Here is a 19,362-nt window from a genome sequence, read left to right as displayed (position 1 = left end):
ACAAGTGCAAAATCTGCTTTTTTCTTGAAAAGCACGTCATCTTTAGCATGTCTATCAAAAAGATCAATTAGAAGTCTTTTGAAATACATTTTTAACAAGAGGGTTCTATAAGAACTGTTGTATGTTGATTAAAAATTTGACTCAATCTTGAGGAAAAACTGTCCTGTACTTCAGTGCAGTTTGACAGACTTAATTGATACTAATGAGATTATGAAGTAGGATCAATGTTGATTAAGTCTAAGAAATTTAAGCTGCTCTTGTGGCAGAGGATGTTTCTGTATCTTAGGCTGTTTTGAGTTTCTGGGCTAAATCATCTTTAATTTTGGCATAATCCATTGTTTCTGTAATGGAAGCCTGCTCTAGGAAGTACTGCACTGCATTGTCATGGTACTGCTAAATATTCTGCTCATTAATTGCCAGGATGCAGGTTCATTGCCTGAAAGTAGAGGACTTAATTAGCTTCATTAAGACCTGTGGTACAGTCATCTGTTTTTTCTTTGCTGATGTTCTGCATGTCAACTTGAAAGTTTCAGAGTGGCTTTCTAGAACTGTGCCTTGGAGAATACTGGGACACTACAAGCTGCTCTGGAGAGGTGAGGAAAGGACAACTCCCTCAGCAGTTGTGGTGTGGCAAGCTGCCTGTGTGCCTCAGGATACAGATGTATCCTCAAAGGTAACCTTGTAGCAATACCAATAGCAAGTTCTACAAAGCCATCAGTAGGTGTGAAGGGTGAAGCTTGGGCTGTGTGGGGAAAGCCTCATTGAAGGGAAGGAAAGAAGCAGGAAGTTGCCTCAAACTTCTTAACAGTGCATATATTTCAGTGATTGTCAAATAGATATGTATATATGTGGACACAAGCCTTTGCACATGCCAAAGAGATTCTCATAGTATTGATGCAGTGGAATTTTAACCTTTATTCTCTGCTCTCCCCCCCATGGCTGCAGCACAGAGGGCCACCTTTAATCTTGACTGAATTTACCTCTCTGAAAAAAAGGGGGAGGTTAACCTTGTGGTGGACATGGTATCTCATCTCTAAAGGAATTTGTCAGATGCTTCAGGGATACTTGGATGAATAGAGACACAGTTCCAAAGGACACTTGGAAATTTTCAATTGCTTGATTCTTGCAGGTACAGTATTGCAATTGTCTCCCGTATTTGTATATTGTGCTGTGGGTACCGTAATGCTTGGTCTAGATAAACTGACTCTATATTAGTCAATATTTATTATTGAACAGTGTTCCCTTTTACATTGACGGGTACTTAATATTGGGAATTAAAATAGTCTTTGTGGGGAATTTGTTCTGTTTTGACCAGGCAGCATACTTGAACTCATTCAAGATTGGGAATAGTTTTAACGCAGCAGTGATGTGTCTTCAGCCAATAGTAATGATGAAAATGGTTTATTGTTTTGGGCTTTGTACTGCCATTTTCATGCAGAGCATAGCGCTTGTAATAAATGGACAGACTATTCTTTGGAAGTGTCAGGTGGCTTTTTCTTCTGAGTATGTCTCAGAAATGTAGCTTGTCCTTCCTCCTAATGTCAGAATTAATTTAAATACTTTCATTTGCTTTTGTGCCTGTTTCCCAATCTTCTCCTTTTGCTGTTATAGAGCAGCAGGAATATTATTGAAGTCAGCGGCTAGAGCAGTGTGAAGGTTGCATAGTTAAGAGCAGAATTTGTCACCTGCCTTTTTTGCTGTCCGAAGCTGCAAGCTACAGAGCATTACATTGGAAAAAAAAAAAATTATAATGTTCTGGCAGGAGATGGTGTGATTTGGAATATTAAGGAAAACTGTTTTTCAAAACTATTCAGTGTTATATCGCTGTGTGAAGCAACTTATGTGGCTAATCAGTGTCCTTCCTAGGCTTCCACAGCTTGCCAGCTCTTTGAAATGATTAAGTCCTCCTGACCTAGACAGAAATACTAGGTTCACAGCTGATGCCAAGGTCTCAGACAAGCTTAACTGACTAGTTGCTTGGTTTTGCTAGTGTAATTAAGCACATTAGGCTAGAGATATAGTGAACTCTGGAGTCTTAGTCTTTGGAAACGATTGGCTTGCATATGAAGTCCTTATGAACTGCAGGACAACTATACCCACGTTTTCAGTTTTTGAGACAGTATTATCTAACTGAAAATGTATATGCAAAAACAGGTGTTAGTTGTTTGTCTTAGTTGTAGGATTAGTTCTCATTTGGGCTGAATTGGACTCATCTACTGCTCCACATCAAGTGGAGAGTAGGCCTGACACAGGAGAAGCAGAGGTGACAGGGAAAGGGGACACACCTTTCCTGTGATGAAGGCAGGACCTTAGATTGACTTGAACCAGCTTTAGAAGTGGGTAACTTATCCTTCGTAGCCTTTGTAGGAAATGGGAAAATGACTGTTTTGTTCACAATGTTCAGACTTAATATACACTAGTAGTTTCAGATCAGTAGCCTTAACCATGTGTCCACACCATGGACTGCTCATTGTAAGAATCCTCAGAGACGTACAGTTTAACAGAATCTGCTTCCTGAGAACTAAAAATTAGATTCCAGTAGCATTTCTTTAATATTTTGTACTATAAACTTTTATAGCAGAAGGTAAAGGTGGTATTAAGAAATGATAACTCTAGGCTATTTGGGCTGTTCTCAGTGGCTGCTTTAACATGTGAAAGAACAGTGTTGTCAAAGGGCTAGGCAGGTTCTAGTGTTTGCCCCTGGTTGCTCTCTGAAGAAAGCTTTGGTCTCTTTCGATAGACAGGGATGAACCTTTGGGAAACTAGAGGTCCTCACTGAAAGTTACCCTGAGTTACTTCCCTTCATGACATTGCGTGGTCCATACGAACCTCCTTGCACCTATGCAATATAGTTGTATGTTTTACTATCTGAACATCTTTACTGCTGGGACATCTTTAATCTGAGAGACTTTTTCTACACTTTGGGGCAGGGTGCTGCATGAGGTGCTTCATGGCTGCCATGTGGATCCGCAGCCATAGTTGTGGGACCTGTCTTGTTATTCCATTTGCACATGTGTGGATGACCTGGGGACCGTGGCATTTCATGGACAATATGCACTGTGCTGTAGAGACACGGTAACTTGGAGGCTAGGGTCTTCACTTATCTTGAGTGCTGGATTCCCTGTCACCAGAACGCATTAATAACTTTCAATAGGCCCCAGAGTGGTTTAGTTTTAAAAAAAAAAAAGAGCTTGTTACAAGGTTGTATTTTTACTTCTCTCCTGACAATGCTGTAGCTGAATCTTTCCCTTTCCTCCAAATTTTTCACTTACGCTTCAAAAGTAATAATTCTTAATGTTGTATAAGTTTTATCTGGTTTTGTGCAGGGTAACTGCTTGTTCAGTACTGTGAATGAAGCTCACTTCAGTGATAAGTTTGTAATCTGATTTCATAAAGAGTTATGTTACAGAAAGTAAGATGATGATGGATTCTAGCAGTGAGATTGGAATGACTGGGAATGCAGACACCTGTTCAGTAGTTCTTCTACCAAAATAAGTTTGTTACTCAACTATATCTTTTTTTTTCTTCTGCTGAGAGAATTTTTTTCCCAAAGAGTGTATTTTAAGGAAATATACAGTAGGTTGGTTTCAGGGTGCATTTATTCCTTTGATCTTTTTAGGTGGTATCTAGTTGGGTCCTGATGACCTCTGTTGCTTGGCCTATGCATAAATAAAATTGCCAGCCCAACTCCTTTCTGTTTCAGCATAGGCAGCACAAAAGCAGTGCACAGATAAAAGCAGTCACGAGGTACAGGATTGCAGAAAATCAATAAAAGCACATTGGAGTAAACAGAGAAGTCCCCGAAATAAACCACATCTTCCCACATTGTTCAGGTGCCCTAGTTTTTCTGCTGTAATTGTAAATTAAGAGTGATAAAAGTGATTGTGTTGAATATGAAGTGCTGCCTTTAAGCTGCTCAGGTGAACTGAGTGAACTAACATGATGGAAGAAAACCTTGTCTAGACAGTTATCTAGACAGTCATTTTCCATCACTGCACATAAAAATTAGTAGACATGTGGTAAGCAACGGGATATTCATCACGCTAGGTAACAGAAGATTTTCAGCTTTCCCAGTCCCCTAAGCAGAGATGTTTCCATTTATTCTTCTCTCAAGGCAACTGTACACTAGCCTATATAGTAGGTTAGTTACAAGGCTACTATTTACTCATAAATGTGGTCATTCTTATGCTGCTTCCTTAACACCAAAGTTTTAGGTGTCTCTTGTAGCAAATAACAAAGGAGTTACACAAAAGCAGTCTTCAGTTGTGTAGCTTCTTGATATATAACTCACCAAGGCAATAATAGATGAACCATTGTTTTCTAAAAAAAATTAAAAAAAAAAAACACAAAACACTGTCATGCCTTCTACTATCCTAAAAAGCAGAATGCATTAAATACGAAAATAAAAAAACAGATAACGGTACATTCAAAAACTTGAGAACAAACAGTTCCAGCTTACTGTGTTGGTAACTTCGCACTGGAGTTGTAAAAAATCAAGAGTGTTCCTACAATATAAAATACCTGTAGCTCGTGGACTTTTTGGAATTCCTTACGCAGATCAGATACATCCCAAACTTAACTATACTGTAGCATGTTCCATTAAACGTAGAATTTACTTCATATATTGATTTCACAAACCATCTTTAAAGTAGTGTCAGGTACCAAAACCCAAAAGTTTAGACTTGTACTATGCATGCTGAATTTGCTTACTAATATCAATCATAGTACTGTTTCTTGCTGCAGACTTCAATCCTGGTGAGTTTAGAAACTTCAGATGCTGTAAGTAGGAAGTCTGGCATGTTCTGCAGTAGGTGAAAGACTTAACGTTAGCAACAACAGAAGAAAATATACTGAAAATGTATTAATAATGTAAAACATCTGAAAACCAGCAAAGTAGAAGCAGTTTGATAGTGTTGATTTTGTTAAACCACAATGTGGTACTAAAGAGGGTGAAGGGAATTCCTCCAGTGTTGCTACTGCTTGTTTCGTTTAGTTCTGCACAAGACTTATGCAAATCCTTGCTTATCTGTATCCCATCAGGATCTCGGGTGCATTTAGCAAGACGGATAGGCTTAGAGTTCATTGTGGAATTGGACTGCTAGTAGTTGTTGTGGAGGATTGGGCTTTTTTTTAATGAAAACTAACTTTCATTTTCACATTTGGGGAACCAAGGGAAAAAAAATTCAGCTCGACAGTGTAGACATCTGCCTTGTGAGTATCCTAGGGGAGGCCTGTTTTCTTACATGCTCCAGCACAAACACCTACACTTACGCTATTGTCCAAGAGATGGTCTCAGTCTTTTAACATCTCATAAAATTAAAAATTACATTTTTGTTAGATCCTGTGTCCTAAAGGCTAAAAATTAATTACATGCTTCCCTTCCTCATCTTGGTTTTCTAAGTACTAATAATTACTTTTGTTGCTTTTTTTAATTTAACACTTTACTGCACCTGTCAAGTGCAGCAGCCCTACTGATCTTGTAATTGTTTCTAACTTAACAATTTCTTTTCATTAGAGAATGTTTTTTTCAGATTGTTACTGTTGTGTATTTGTGTCCTGTGAAGTCTCACTTCTCTATCTCTTATTACCTCAGAATTTCAGCTTTGTTTGCATTTGAAATATTTAGCCAAAGCTTAAAAACTCATTCCAGTTGTTCCCTAATCAGAAGTTAGATTAGCTCCTGGTACAGAAGATGCAGTTTTTCATTCTAATTTGTTTTCAGAATTTTTGTTTTGATGTTATTAACTGCCTTTGCCTAAATAGCTGACATAGGCAATACTGCTGAAATGTGATGTTTCTGGAATTCACAGAATCACAGAATCACTAGGTTGGAAAGGACCTTTAAGATCATCAAGTCCAACCATTAATCCAGCACCACCATGTCCCCTAAACCATGTCCTGAAGCGCCACATCCACACATTTTTTGAACACTTCCAGAGATGGCGACTCCACCACCTCCCTGGGCAGCCTGTTCCAATGCTTGACCACCCTCTCAGTGAAGAAATTTTTCCTAATACCCAATCTAAACCTCCCCGGCGCAACTTGAGGCCATATCCTCTTGTCCTATCGCTAGTTACTTGGGAGAAGAGACCAACACCCTCGTCGCCACAACCCCCTTTCGGGTAGTTGTAGAGAGCGATAAGGTCTCCTCTCAGCCTCCTCTTCTCCAGGCTGAACAACCCCAGTTCCCTCAGCCGCTCCTCATAAGACTTCTGCTCCAGATCCCTCACCGGCTTCGTTGCCCTTCTCTGGACACGCTCCAGCACCTCAACATCCTTCTTGTAGTGAGGGGCCCAAAACTGAACACAGTATTCGAGGTGCGGCCTCACCAGTGCCGAGTACAGGGGCACGATCACTTCCCTACTCCTGCTGGCCACACTACTCCTGATACAGGCCAGGACGCTGTTGGCCTTCTTGGCCACCTGGGCACACTGCCGGCTCATGTTCAGCCGGCTGTCAGCCAGCACCCCCAGGTCCCTTTCTGCCGGGCTGCTCTCCAGCCACTCCTCCCCAAGCCTGTAGCGTTGCATGGGGTTGTTGTGGCCAAAGTGCAGGACCCTGCACTTGGCCTTATTAAACCTCATACAGTTGGCCTCTGCCCATCGATCCAGCCTGCCCAGATCCCTCTGCAGAGCCCTCCTACCCTCCAGCAGATCAACACTCCCACCCAAGTTGGTGTTATCTGCAAACTTACTGAGGGAGCACTCGATCCCCTCAAATTGTTAAATGCATGCACTAAAATAAATTAGAACTCCTGCAGATGTCTGGTGAAACAATATAGAATGTTTAGTTTAAACTAGTCTTAAGCACCAGTTCTTGACGGAAGTATTTTACATAAGTTAGGTTCTAATTTTCATCTATAGGCTCGGCTTGAGGGAGGCATGTTTGCCTCAGATTTTCTTCCTTGGTTGGCTGGAGGAGAATGTGTGAAAAATACTGTCTTGTAATGGTACAGGATCAAGTTCCCAAAATAAAAGTTGACTCTGGCATCACCAGAAGTCACAGAGCATATGATACTTCTTTGGCATGACACCGCTATGGATTGTGTCTCGGGAGAAACTCTTTACCTAGGCAAGCATGCAAATCGGTTCTGTGCTGGGGCCACCAGTTAGTGCCAATTAAGATGGCCATTCTTTCTTTTTTTGGTAGCTAGGAAATATTCTGTGTATGAAAGAATCCATTCTGCAATTTGAAAAAAACTTGAATACTTTTAAGTGGGGAAGTTATCAGTAATTGTTCGAAATGAAAGGTTCTGAACTTGAGTGTGAGGTGTAAAATAACAGCAAAGGAACAGCTGTGAAATTAGCTTAATACACAACAGAATACTTGTTGCAATATATTTGCCTTCACAGTCTCCCAGAGCCATTCCTGGGAAGTGTTGTTAACATTTCTTTTGGTAGACGAGTGTGGTTCAGGCCTTGAAACTTCTTTCCCCACTGCCACCTCCAGCAGTGCTGGCCATGTTAAATCCTGTGTGCCTGGCTTGGTTGAATGAACTTACTAGTCTTAAAGGTAACCTTCCTACTCATAAGGGAAAGAGGTGAATTGTCACAAAGCTGGAACAAAGCTTTTAATGTAAAAAAAGTTATAGAATTTGCTTTTCGTCAAGAAAATTCAAAAATCTTTATGCCATTGTAGAAGTCCTTAAAAAAACCTCCATAATTTCCTGATTAAATAGAACACTGAAAATTGCAAGCGGATGCTAAAATAAACATGCTAACTCACAACATTTTTTCCTTAATTAAAAAAAAAAAACTTGGCAAAACAGCTAAAAATAACAAGCTATCTTTTCAGTGGTAAACGTTTAATCAAGTATAGAATATGTTGAGAAATTATTTTACGTATGAATATCTAGATTTCAACTGTCCTAGGGGCACTGAGTGATTCTTGGTTATCAGTTTTTTGGTGACAGGGTTGTATCTAATGTAGCCTTCTGAAAAGCAGCAGGGTTTGCATAACTAACTTCCACTTCTAGAATGTCTTGATAGAGAGAACATTTTTTCCATGTTCACTTACCTTAAACAGAATTCACACCAGGTTCTCAATTTTGCTTTTAAATCAAGTGTTGTGATATAAAAAGTCTCTTGTTGAACTGCAGCGGCATCTCAGAAGCAGAGAAAATAATTAGGTTTAATTACTGTCCAATACTTATTAAGCACTGGTAGGTGAATTGAGTGTATTCAGTAATGGAGAAAGAGTTCTTGGGTAATTTGCTGTAGTAGTAACACAAGAGGCATGCATGATTGAATAAATCTGCACAGATTATTGTGGATTGTTTTTGATCTAGAGTAGAAGTTTTACTTACACAGTATATAATTTTTCCATCTTTCTTAGATACTAGAATCAACACTTATTTTGCAGAATGTCTTGTTAAATTGATAGATTAGGGTGCCTAAGGGTGTTGTACCTCATATGTTCTTAAGTATCTTTTTTCACCCGTAGTAAATGCTAATATGGGGAAATTGGTAAATGACATTATGAGAAACGGAGTTACCCATGAAGAGCTTGTATGCTGCATCTTTAATGTCAGAATATAGTAGTCTGTGATAATGAACAAAATAAAAAGCATCTAAGAACCCAGGTAAGGAAAGTAAATATGAATTATAGCCTAGGCTTTTTGTATTATAGCCTATTGGCTAAATTGTGTCCCCTGTCCTTGAGACATGTTTCTTGTTGATTTGCTAGAAATCAGTTGCTATTGAGAATAAAGCTTTGTCCTATAACCTCAGGATGTGACCTTGAATGTTTACAACAAACACTTGTTCTCTCACTGAGGGCTGGAATTATCACTCTAGTTCAGAATTGTCTCATTTTCAAGCTACAATGTTTTTTTTAATCTTTAGTAGAAATAGATATAATCAAGTGTAAATGCACAAGATGGTATGGATAAGCTGAATGGAGGAAATGCTTCAGCCAGCAGTGGTCTGAACTTACTCATCAGCTGTATAACATTCTCTAGATGGATGCCAAAGCTTTATCTATGTTACAAGATTCCAGAAGGAAGAATTGCAATCAATTTTTTGTCCAGTCTTAGCTCTAGAATAGTATTTCTAAATTCATAACAGTAAGCAGTGATCATAGGGCAATCTGACTTCTTTATAAAAAGAAATTTCTAAGTTAGGGCTGACCTTTTCCAAAAACCAAGAAGCACTGCTCAAAGGGAGTTGGTTCCTGTGCTTAGTCTCCAAACCTCAAAGAAATTATCTTTGCAAACTAATGAAGATACAATTAAGCATTGTAGCCTGTGGCACCCCCTTCAAAGCTTTAAATGTAAATGGAAGCGCCAGAAATTAGGTCAACTGTTTTCTGGCTATATTTTTCTAATAGTGCTTAGTATATGAAGCTATAAAAATCAGTTGTTTTGGTCCCTGCAAAATTGTTGAGGAACAGCAGAAAGAGAAAGCTATTTGAGAGTGGCCTGATGGCTGCAAGTGTAGCATGTTGATGGCATTTCAGTTCCAATCTCTTAGTCATCATTAAAAAGGTAATGGAGTAGTTTCATCCCTGCTGTGATGAGTTTGAAAACTACAGGATCCACATATGAAAGATTGAAGTGCTAGCTGTTAAAATCTCTGGGTCACATTTATGTTGGTCAACAACCCACACTGATTAGCGCTTGTGATCCCAACAGCAGCCCTGTTCAACATTTAAGTAACAAGTGAGAAGGGACTGCAGTTTAAGTTTAAAAGGGCACTGTTGTGTAAATGCTACTTTCAGATGGACCCATGCATACAAACCCCTACATGTTTTCTCCCTGGGTAAATGCTTTGTGTGGTCTGTTTGTGACAGCAGCCTAACTGTTTTCATTCAGATCCTCCAAATGCATGCAATCTGGTAACTGATTTAGCACAAGGACAGGCATAATATTATCACAAGGTGATTGTAAGCAAGCCAGAATAAGTGCTTGGCAGTATTAAGTCACTGAGGATTCTTTGTGTTAACTAGGTGTTGCCAGATGCTCAAGAAGCCCCAACCCAAGTTTTTATGTAGTGCTTTTCATGCTGTTGCATGCCATTCCTGAGTGCTTTCCGGTTAATTGTGTTAACTTTCTCCTACTATACCAGGCTAGTGACCTTAAGACCTCCTCAGAACTAAACCTGGTCAAATAAGGTAGTTGCTGAATTAAAAATGGGCATGGGAAATTTCTTGTGGTTGTTGAAGGAAAGGCATTTCCAAAAAGTGTGTTGTCACAAGATGGGAATGTTTTTATTAAATTTTATACAAATAGTCTACTTGGCAAACTCTACCTGAGATACAGCAGATGCATGCTTTGTAACTTAGTAGTGATGCCAGTCAAAACAGGGTTTGGTAGTTTGTCTAGGAGCCAAACTAAGAAAATGCAGAAATTGCATGAGTGCTGGTGGTAGGGGTGGAGATTTGCATGTGGAAATTTTCATTTAATTTGGGTAATACAGAACAGCAGTTATTCAGAAGCTTGCCACCTCTTCCAAGCCTAGGCAAATATTTCACAGTTCCTGGTGTCATACTCAATGTTTATGACCAAAAGGTACAGAGACAGGAATTTATTGTTAGACTGTCAATGTTTTAACTTCAGTCAAAACAGGTCAGTGTAAAGCCTGTTGCTTTTTACTAGTAATGGCAAGACTCCGATTTGTTGGGCTACTCTGGACCTGGTAAGACAGGCATGGAAATTTTAAGTTTCCTGTGGCTTGTCTACTATCTTCAGTTTTGAGATGAAGGGCCTATTAGGACACACTTCAAATCTTAAAATTTCTCGGGTGTGTGTGGAAGCTACTCCTATGGGAGTTGTTGGCTGCCTAGTGCTATAGACTATCAGATTCCTTTCCCTTTCATGTCTACCAAAGTGAATCTCTTAAGACCCTTTCTGTGTCCATTATGTTTGCTAATTTCCTAGTTCCTTCTTGTGAGCATTTGGTTATGAGGCCTCCAGTTCACTTGGTGGCTTTGGAAACAGTTAACTTCTAATTAACCTTTCAACTGAAACTTAATTTTTTTATAGCAAACTTGAGATTATTGTCATCATCATGATCACTGTGTGGGACAGTAATTTCGAGGAAAGCTTAGTTGCAGACCTTATACACTCACTTTATAGCTTCCTGTAAATCAGTTTTAATTGTACTGACCTTTAAAGAGAATTTAAGTGAAAAAACCTTGAATTTTTACCAAGGGGAGGTGTGGGAGGAATACCGTCCAAAAAGTACATTTAAGTAGTATTAAGTACAGGTAAATAACACTGAGACTGTTGTTATGGGCAAAGTGCCCTTGAGAGATAATAGCAGTAAATATACTTTCACTGTTTTAAAAAAAAAAAAAAATTATGTATTTCAGTGTGTGGTCTGTCAAACAAATACACTATATACCTGTGTAAAATTAAGAGGAAATGGTCTTCTGCACATTTGTGAACGTACTTTTCTCTCTTCTATGTGGCAAGAGTTTGTGTTGAAGTTTCTGACATTGCAGCCTTAGGACCAGAAAAATGTGGGAACTAAGACCTCTGTAAAACTGAAAGCAGATGTCATTTTTTTTCCTGCAAGAATGTCTTTTCCATTAGAAATACAGATTTAATATCATCACTGCCCAACAGCTGCTGCTTTAAAACTCCACACTGAGGACAGCAGCTGAACCACTCACTCTGTAGACTAAATGGGAACAAGTGTGTCTGATGAGCAGCTGAGAATGATAGCTGGAAGGCAAAACTCATGACAGCTGGACCAGTGAATATAAAGACACTCATGCTTAGTGTTCTGTAAAGACCAGCACTTGAAGTCCTACTGATGGGGAGCGTAGAACTGTACAGAAGACACAGGATGCATTTTCCAAGGTGGACTATTGTATGCACCATTTCATGTACATGATAATAATTGCATACGTAATTTCCAGCATGCTGGTCTTCAATTTGTATGCAATTTACATGTGCCTTTTCTTTGTGTGTATGCAAATTTTATCACTTCCTTTCACATGCAATCATCTGAAAGAGTGAGTGCACTTCGTATGTAGCAGAGTGTACTCATTTATGGGCTGCATCAAGGCTGTCCCAAAATCATACCCAATTCTTGAGACTTGGGAAAGGTATCTGTTTTGGTTATGAAAGAAATTGTTGGACAAAACATTGAACGTGGTCAGAGCATAAGTTTTAAGTTAATTTTTTTCAGTTCTTGTGTATTCTAGGAAGAGCTTGGCAGATACTGCATCGATTTAAAGCAGATTCTTCAACTAGGTATTGATACAGAAAATTACAACTATGTGGCTAATGAAGCACTGTATGCTACCTTTAGGGCTATAGCTATGGCTTGGCATAAAAATGTGACCTTGACATGCTTTTAGCTGCACAATGAACTAGTCGATAGGAAATTGCTACAGTTTGTAATCCTGTATAGTCACAGAGACATTATGTTCTCAAACAGAGAAAGAAGGAAAAGCTGGAGTAAAGTGACTTACCACTCTTATAATATCCAAGTAAACAGTACATTTCCATTTGCTACTGTGCAAAATATCTTTTTTGGGCAAGTTAACTACAAATTGAGATGACTGGACAATCCTTTCAAGTGGTTAATGGAATTGATACAGTCATATGCTAGATATTCTAGTCAGACTTGATTCTTCCAAGATGAAGTTCACTGAAATGCCTTTTACCTTTGTGAGAGAACTTCCTGGTCAGGGTAAAGCAGGTTGCTTTAAATTTGGGGAAGAGCAACTTTCATGTTAAAAATTGAGGCCTATATCTGCTGGTTTTTTGATAACAACTTAAAATAAACAATGAGAACAATTCTAGAGTAGTGCATGAACTTCTCATATCTGTTTTCATGTGAAATTGCTGACTCATTGTAAAACTTCAAAACTGTTTCAGACAGTGTTTTTACAAGTTCAGGTCTGATATTCTTTTTCAAATCATATGGATAGATTTGAATAGAATATATTGATCTTTTTAAGTATGCCTCTGTTCTTGGAATGACAGGGTAATACATTAATTGTGATGGAAATATGTCATTTTAAACTAAATTCTTGATACCACAATAGAGCTTATAGCTGAACTAAATTTAAATTATTAGCATTCAAAAGTTACACAGGTCAAGAAGGTAAAGATAATAGAATTTATAAAAAACTTGCCTCCATTTACATGCCTGCATTCAGTTCATGTCAATGATTTTGATTCTCAATCTCCTTTTCAAACTAGTGTATTTGTCAAAAAGACTCCAGAGGTGAACTCTTTCTCCGAGTGTTGCTTGTCTCCATTTTAACAATTGAATGTGTATTTTGACCTTAGCTGTACTGTTAGATGAGATCTTGGAGCTTGTTAAGGTAATAGGTAATGTCTATGGGTTTTGCTCCTGTTTTAAGTATGTTAGTCCTCACTGCCCTCTGGGTGGAAGCTTTAGGTCTGTGCTCTTTCTTGGCAGACATTGGCTTTAACTATTCTGCCCAACTGGATGCATTTGAGGAGCTCTCAGGGATAACTGCTGAGCGTGTGCAGATTTCTGTTATTTTTCCAGAGTATGCCACAGCAACAGAGCTCTAACAAGGCTTTTGTTATACCACTGTACTTATGTCCTATTATGTGAAGTTAAATATGCTCTTAAAAGTTTCCCAGTCTCAGTAGGGCGCAGAGCTCACCCAAGAATATACAAATCTGCCCAAAATGTCTACAGGCGTGGCCTCTTCATCAGCTCTTTCCACAGTTGTCTTTTTGTCTTAGATAAGGCTTCATGTCTGGTATCTCCCTTCTGTAACTATCTGGGTTTTCCCATTTGTGATTTCGTTCATTGTTTAGCAAACTTTTTACTCCTCCTCCTCTTTCTCAGATTTTTTATTCGAAAAAAGCAACTGAAAGCAGTTCTCAGTTACTTTTCTCACCAGGTCACTAGGTGACCTATTACTTTGACCTTTTTTACCACTTCTATCTCTCAGCATTTTAGAGGCAGAAGAGACGTTAATCCTGAGCTTAATCATCGCATGAGATTTGATTGCTCTCACTTGAGTGGGAGCCATCAAATGTTACTGTTTTTGTGTTGTCCCTGGTCTGGAAGGTATGTGACATGGGAACTCATTTTCTGCTGTAGAAGTGTTACAACCTTGATTATAGCTTGTAATTGTATCTAGAGATCTCCCTAAGGCAAGTGGAGAGTTTTAGTTTCTCTTCTCCAATACTGTGCTACATGTGGTTTTGTCTTCGAAGTAAAAATAGCATGTATGTTGTAATAGGTAGATCATGACCGTCATCCTGATCTTTCAGGCAAGTCTGTTGGTATGCTGTATATAGATTTATTACACTGCTTACATGCATGTTTCCCTTGGAAAATGTTTACAAATGTTTTATATATTTAGTGCTGCAGGGTTCATGTAGATGCTGTAGTTGTATGGTTAACTATACTGAATATGGCTTATAGTTGCGAAGCACAAACTCGTTTCATTTATACTTTCTAAGGAGTCCAAATTCAAAACCCTAAGATGAAATCTCACTATTATGAAACCATGGAATCATTCAGTAAAGTTTGTCTACGTGCCCACATGTTTTGGTCTTTCTGCTGTATGCAGGGAGATGCGTGATTTTCCCTGTCTTCAAAAAGTCATGCAGCACAAGAAGATGGGTGAGCTGTAGATTTTTGTTTGTTTTAAAAACACTTGTCCAAACTCAGTTTTGCCATGGATTTTACAATCTTAGTGAAGTATTTGGCTAGATGCTGAGTATCTGCATCTTAAGCCTTAATGAAAAATGTAAATTAAGATGAAAAGGAGCTGTACAATTTAGCTGTGACACATTTGCATGCTTTTTCCTCTCAGGTTGCTCTGACTGTTTAGGGTACAGAGGCCTTCTTCCCTGTGTGACATAGGCCAAACTGCTTCCAAAATGTTGTAGAGCCAGGGTCCAAGTTGCTGCTGCCATAATCTACTTCAGTATAGAAATCCAGCCTCTGCTGTATGCTGTAGGGAACTTAGATGGGACAGTGACCTTAATCTCTGAAATGCCTTGAGGTTCTCTGGAAAAGTGTATGTGCAATGAGGATTCAGATACCTGAACAAGCAGTGCAGAATTCTGCTAGTTCTAGAACAGACAACATGAAAACATGGTGCCATTCATGAGCTAGTAAGGTATGCTTGGGTAAAATGTTGGAGCTATGCTACTCGTACTATTAAATCACCTTTTGTGCTGTAGTATGCTTCAGAAATCTGGGAGTTTGGGAGTGATGCCAGCTTAAACTTTCTGTGCCATGGCAATTGAATGTTACAAACATAGACTTAGTAAGTGGGATACACTAAACTTGGCAATGCAATTATTATATGTCTGGGGTCTTCAGGTGACTTGGAATCCCAGTCTAAAGATTGAATGCCAGTTCTGTTGTTTCTGTACTTATGTGCTTGGCCCCCCTGCGAATTCTGCAAGAAATTCAATAGTAGGTGTTGGCACTTATACATACGTCTCTTGTTAAAGAGAATTTACTTGTGTGTGCTCTGTCTCATTAACAGACAGCACCATATCTCTGTTACTGTTAGGAAAAGTTTAGTCAAATATTTCTATGTTTACTGTTGTTCGCTATTGTGTTCTGAATTTGATGTTTTCCAGCAAGAGTTTTTCAGTGGCCTGTGTACTTGTTCCCCTTGGTTTCTCTTGTAAGCACATGTATGTTCCTGATGTTGATCAGTTATAGAAAGCAGTACCAAAAGAAGATATATAAAAGCTCAAGCCACACACCTGCAGTTTAAAAGCTGACACATAAGAAATGGTCCACTTCTTAACTTTATAGGTTAGTATTTGTGTTCCTGTGTTAAAATGGACAAAAATTTTTGTTTTAATTACTCTTTTTTGAGCAGCTAGTGAAATACTTGTGATATAAAAATACTAAATATACAGAATAAGCTGTATTTATGTGCATTGTTCCCACAAATGCTATATGCTGCACGTGATGCCGTTATCTTTTTCTCTGAAGGGCTTCAGTTTTCTATCATCTGTATTTTATAAGTATTCTTTAACCCATTGCAGAGGGTAAAGGGGGAGGGTGTCTATTCTGGCAGCCACCAGGATGCTTGCTCATCTCACAAAATGTGTACTGACATTTTTCTAATTTGAAGCAGCAGTCAACATACAGTTAACTATATATAGAGCATGGCTTTTAAATGTATAATGAGCAATTCCTGTATGTAAGATAGGCCGGACAAACTAAGAGGCTGGATAAAAGTGAATGTATCAATGAAATCTGGTGTTTGGAATTTATCAAAGGCAAATAATATTAAATCTTAGCAAGCCATCGCTGTTCAGCCCTGAGGTTTTGTCACCTTGTCATTTATGTTGCAAGTTCCTTGGTATTGCACATACTTCTTATGTGAAAAAAGGTGGGGGGAGGGTCTGAAGGAAATTATTTTCTTTTCAGCTGTTCAAATGAGCGAGGCATCCTCATGTATGTCTGCTGTCATGTTCTCTTATTACCATAAATAGAACCTTCAATGTACTTACAAAGACAGAAGCGAGGCAGAACCATGAAAAGCAGTAGCAAAGGGTTTTGTGTTGCCCTTTGGGCAAAAGTATACTCGTAAGGGAGTCTACATAGTATTTGGTATAATTTTCCCTTATTTTCTTGTGTGTTAAATGCTTCATTTCTAAAACAACTAGTAGTAGTTTGTCAGCAGAGTATAGCTATAAACATGGAAACAGCCCACAATGTGCATGATGACTGGCTTTAGAAACCATTTATTAGGCTGTGCCATGTGCCAAATGCTTAATAGCATTGAAATAAATCACTAGCTTTTTAATGCATAACATTTTTATTCCTTTGGGAGCAAGACTGTTGCACCATTCTGAACTCAAAGGTGCGTTAGGGTTGTTTCAGGTTTTTTAATAGCTTCTGTTTTGCAGTAGATGCAAACAGCTTTTCAGTGTTAACGAAATTTAGTCTTTACCATAAGGCATCATCAGTAATGCAGTATCAAATGGTAACTGCCAGCTTCTTCAGTAATCACTCTTTTTATTCAACTTGGCAGCTAATTTGCAAGCCCCCTCCCCCACCTCATGTGATGCTGCAACTTTTAATACTCTGATGGCTGAATCCTCTGACTCCAGCTGGAAATGAAAATTTAATATGGTATCAACAGGATTCTTTCGTATAAGCAATCATATTCAGTATATTAGGTGTCAAAGATATAAATGAGTTGTCACTTAATGCAAACAGGAAAAAAGAGAAAAGGGGCAGAGGAGAAAGCATCTTGTGGTTTCCACTGGAAATTTCTGTAAGTGTGACCAATCAGGTCTGTAGGGAAATCTGACTTTATACGGTCCTACCTAATAGGGCTGCCCCTTTGTAACCACATACCAGACAAGACGACTTTGAATGCTTTTACTATATAAAGATATGTTCGTGTCAAGGAGTTTGACATTTTTGTAAACAAAAATACTGTTTATTCTTAGAAAAGAAACAACATCTTGTGGCTAGATATGGAAAAAATATTTGGAGCAGACATTTTTGTAATGAGTTAAAGAAATGGTGTATATAAAGTGCTTGACAAAGCAGAAAGTATAAAAATAACCCTGAACTTGCCCCATTGCAAAGCTGCTTTTCCAGTTCCTACAGTAGCCAAAAAATTGTTTAGGCTGCTTTTAGGATAAGCTAACCGTGCTCCGTTAACTGTGTGCAGTAAGAAAATACCTGCTTTTCAATATGCAAGATAAGTGCTGGCAATCTGTTTAATGGGAGGTTTTTTTCCTGAGGCCTCAATCTAGCAGACTTCTACAGTGCATGCTTACTTTTAGCTTGGGAATAATGCCATCGTTATACAGAAAAGCATGTGCTTATATCTTACAGAAGACCACGGATTTTTATGAGCATATATTACGTATTTTGAATCAGAGCCCTGTTTTCCAATGAGAACACTAAGAGTGGAAACCTGCTATAGCTCTGGTATTAGCCAGATATTTGAATGGGAAAACTGAATTTCTCCACAGCCGGTACAGGTCTGCTACACCTTAGCAATATCTGTGAATACATCAACACAATTGTTAATTTTTTTTTTTAGTACTATCTGAAGGCAGTAGTTTTTCTTCACCTTGACTTCAGTTTCTCAACTTCTTGCAGATTGTCTCATGTGAGGGAACTGTTGAGTCATACGGAATAATTATTCTTATTTCACTCTAAGCTTTCTTTAATTGAGCTGAAATTGGTAGGCAGTTAGGTAGGCAGTTCTTAGGCTGCTGATTCTATTTAGCACTTTAGGAGCAAAGCTCACCCTTGGCGTTCTTATTCTGTGTACAAATTCCACATATTGTGGCTGAAAACTGGCAGCCACAGTGGGACTGCAAGATGCCTAACAGAGGGTGTACAATGCCTGCGACAGTACTCTGTTTCTGTTCCTTTGGAACAGATGTGTCTTCAGTGCTGTGGTGTTACTGTAATGTTGTGGCATCAAAACGTAACATAGCGGTGTGACATAGTATTAGTACGAAGCCTTGAAGCTAATGTCCTCATTCAAGAACCTGTGGAAAGCAAAGGTTATTTTGGGACCTTTGTATAACAGCCTCATCTGTCTTACACAGCAGAGGAAACTTGCTTCAGGCTTTTCTATCATCCAGCTCAAGTATGCTCTTTGCCTACCTATCCTTTTAGGGGTGGGTGGATTTCCAATCAAGATTACTGTAGTCAGAGCACTAAGATCAGCTGAGGCTGCTCTGCCTTTGCAAGGAGATAATCTGCCTAGGTACTGTGCTGCCTGAGCCATGCAGGCTGAAGGCAAGGCAGAAGCAGTGTCTTGCTGCCTTTCCCTTCAGCTCACCTCTCTGGCCAGCATGTCAGAAAGCATTGCATTGCTTGATCGATGCTTAATTATGGAAAATGTCTGAAGTGATTGCATGACATGAAACAAAGTCTGGAAAGTGCTACAATAGTTGTAAATAATTCCATGATTTGAGTCAGATGATGCTGTAGAGTTTCTGTAGCACTTGGAATTTAATACTGTTTAGGTGATTCAGTGTTTACTCTACGAAGGAAAGCAAAGTATAATAAGCATATATATCTTAGCATGGCTACTAATCTTGCTTCTGGTGCCTTGTGGCCTTCCTCTGTAAAAATTCAAAACATGCTCCCCTGCTTTTTTTCTGTATTTTTAAAATTGTGTAGGGCTGGGGCTTTCCGATGCACCTTTCTTGAGTATGATCCAAACATTTCCTCCTAGTACGTGCAGGATGAAAATATTTTAATGAAAGGGTTTAATGAATCTCATGAAACAGTTGTTTACATACAAAAAGCGATTTGCACATATGCGGGCTGGGGATGTTTCTGAATGGGACGCAGAGTCATCTAATTAGACACGCATGGTATTAGTAGGCATTTGTAGTACTCGCAGGACTAGTCTAAGGACAAGGGATCCCTGCTGAAAATTTTCCATTAAAGAGACAATTGC

Source organism: Phaethon aethereus (assembly GCF_964289735.1).
Source record: "Phaethon aethereus genome assembly, chromosome: 4".
NCBI classification, from domain to species: Eukaryota; Metazoa; Chordata; class Aves; order Phaethontiformes; family Phaethontidae; genus Phaethon; species Phaethon aethereus.
This window is presented reverse-complemented; position numbering follows the sequence as displayed.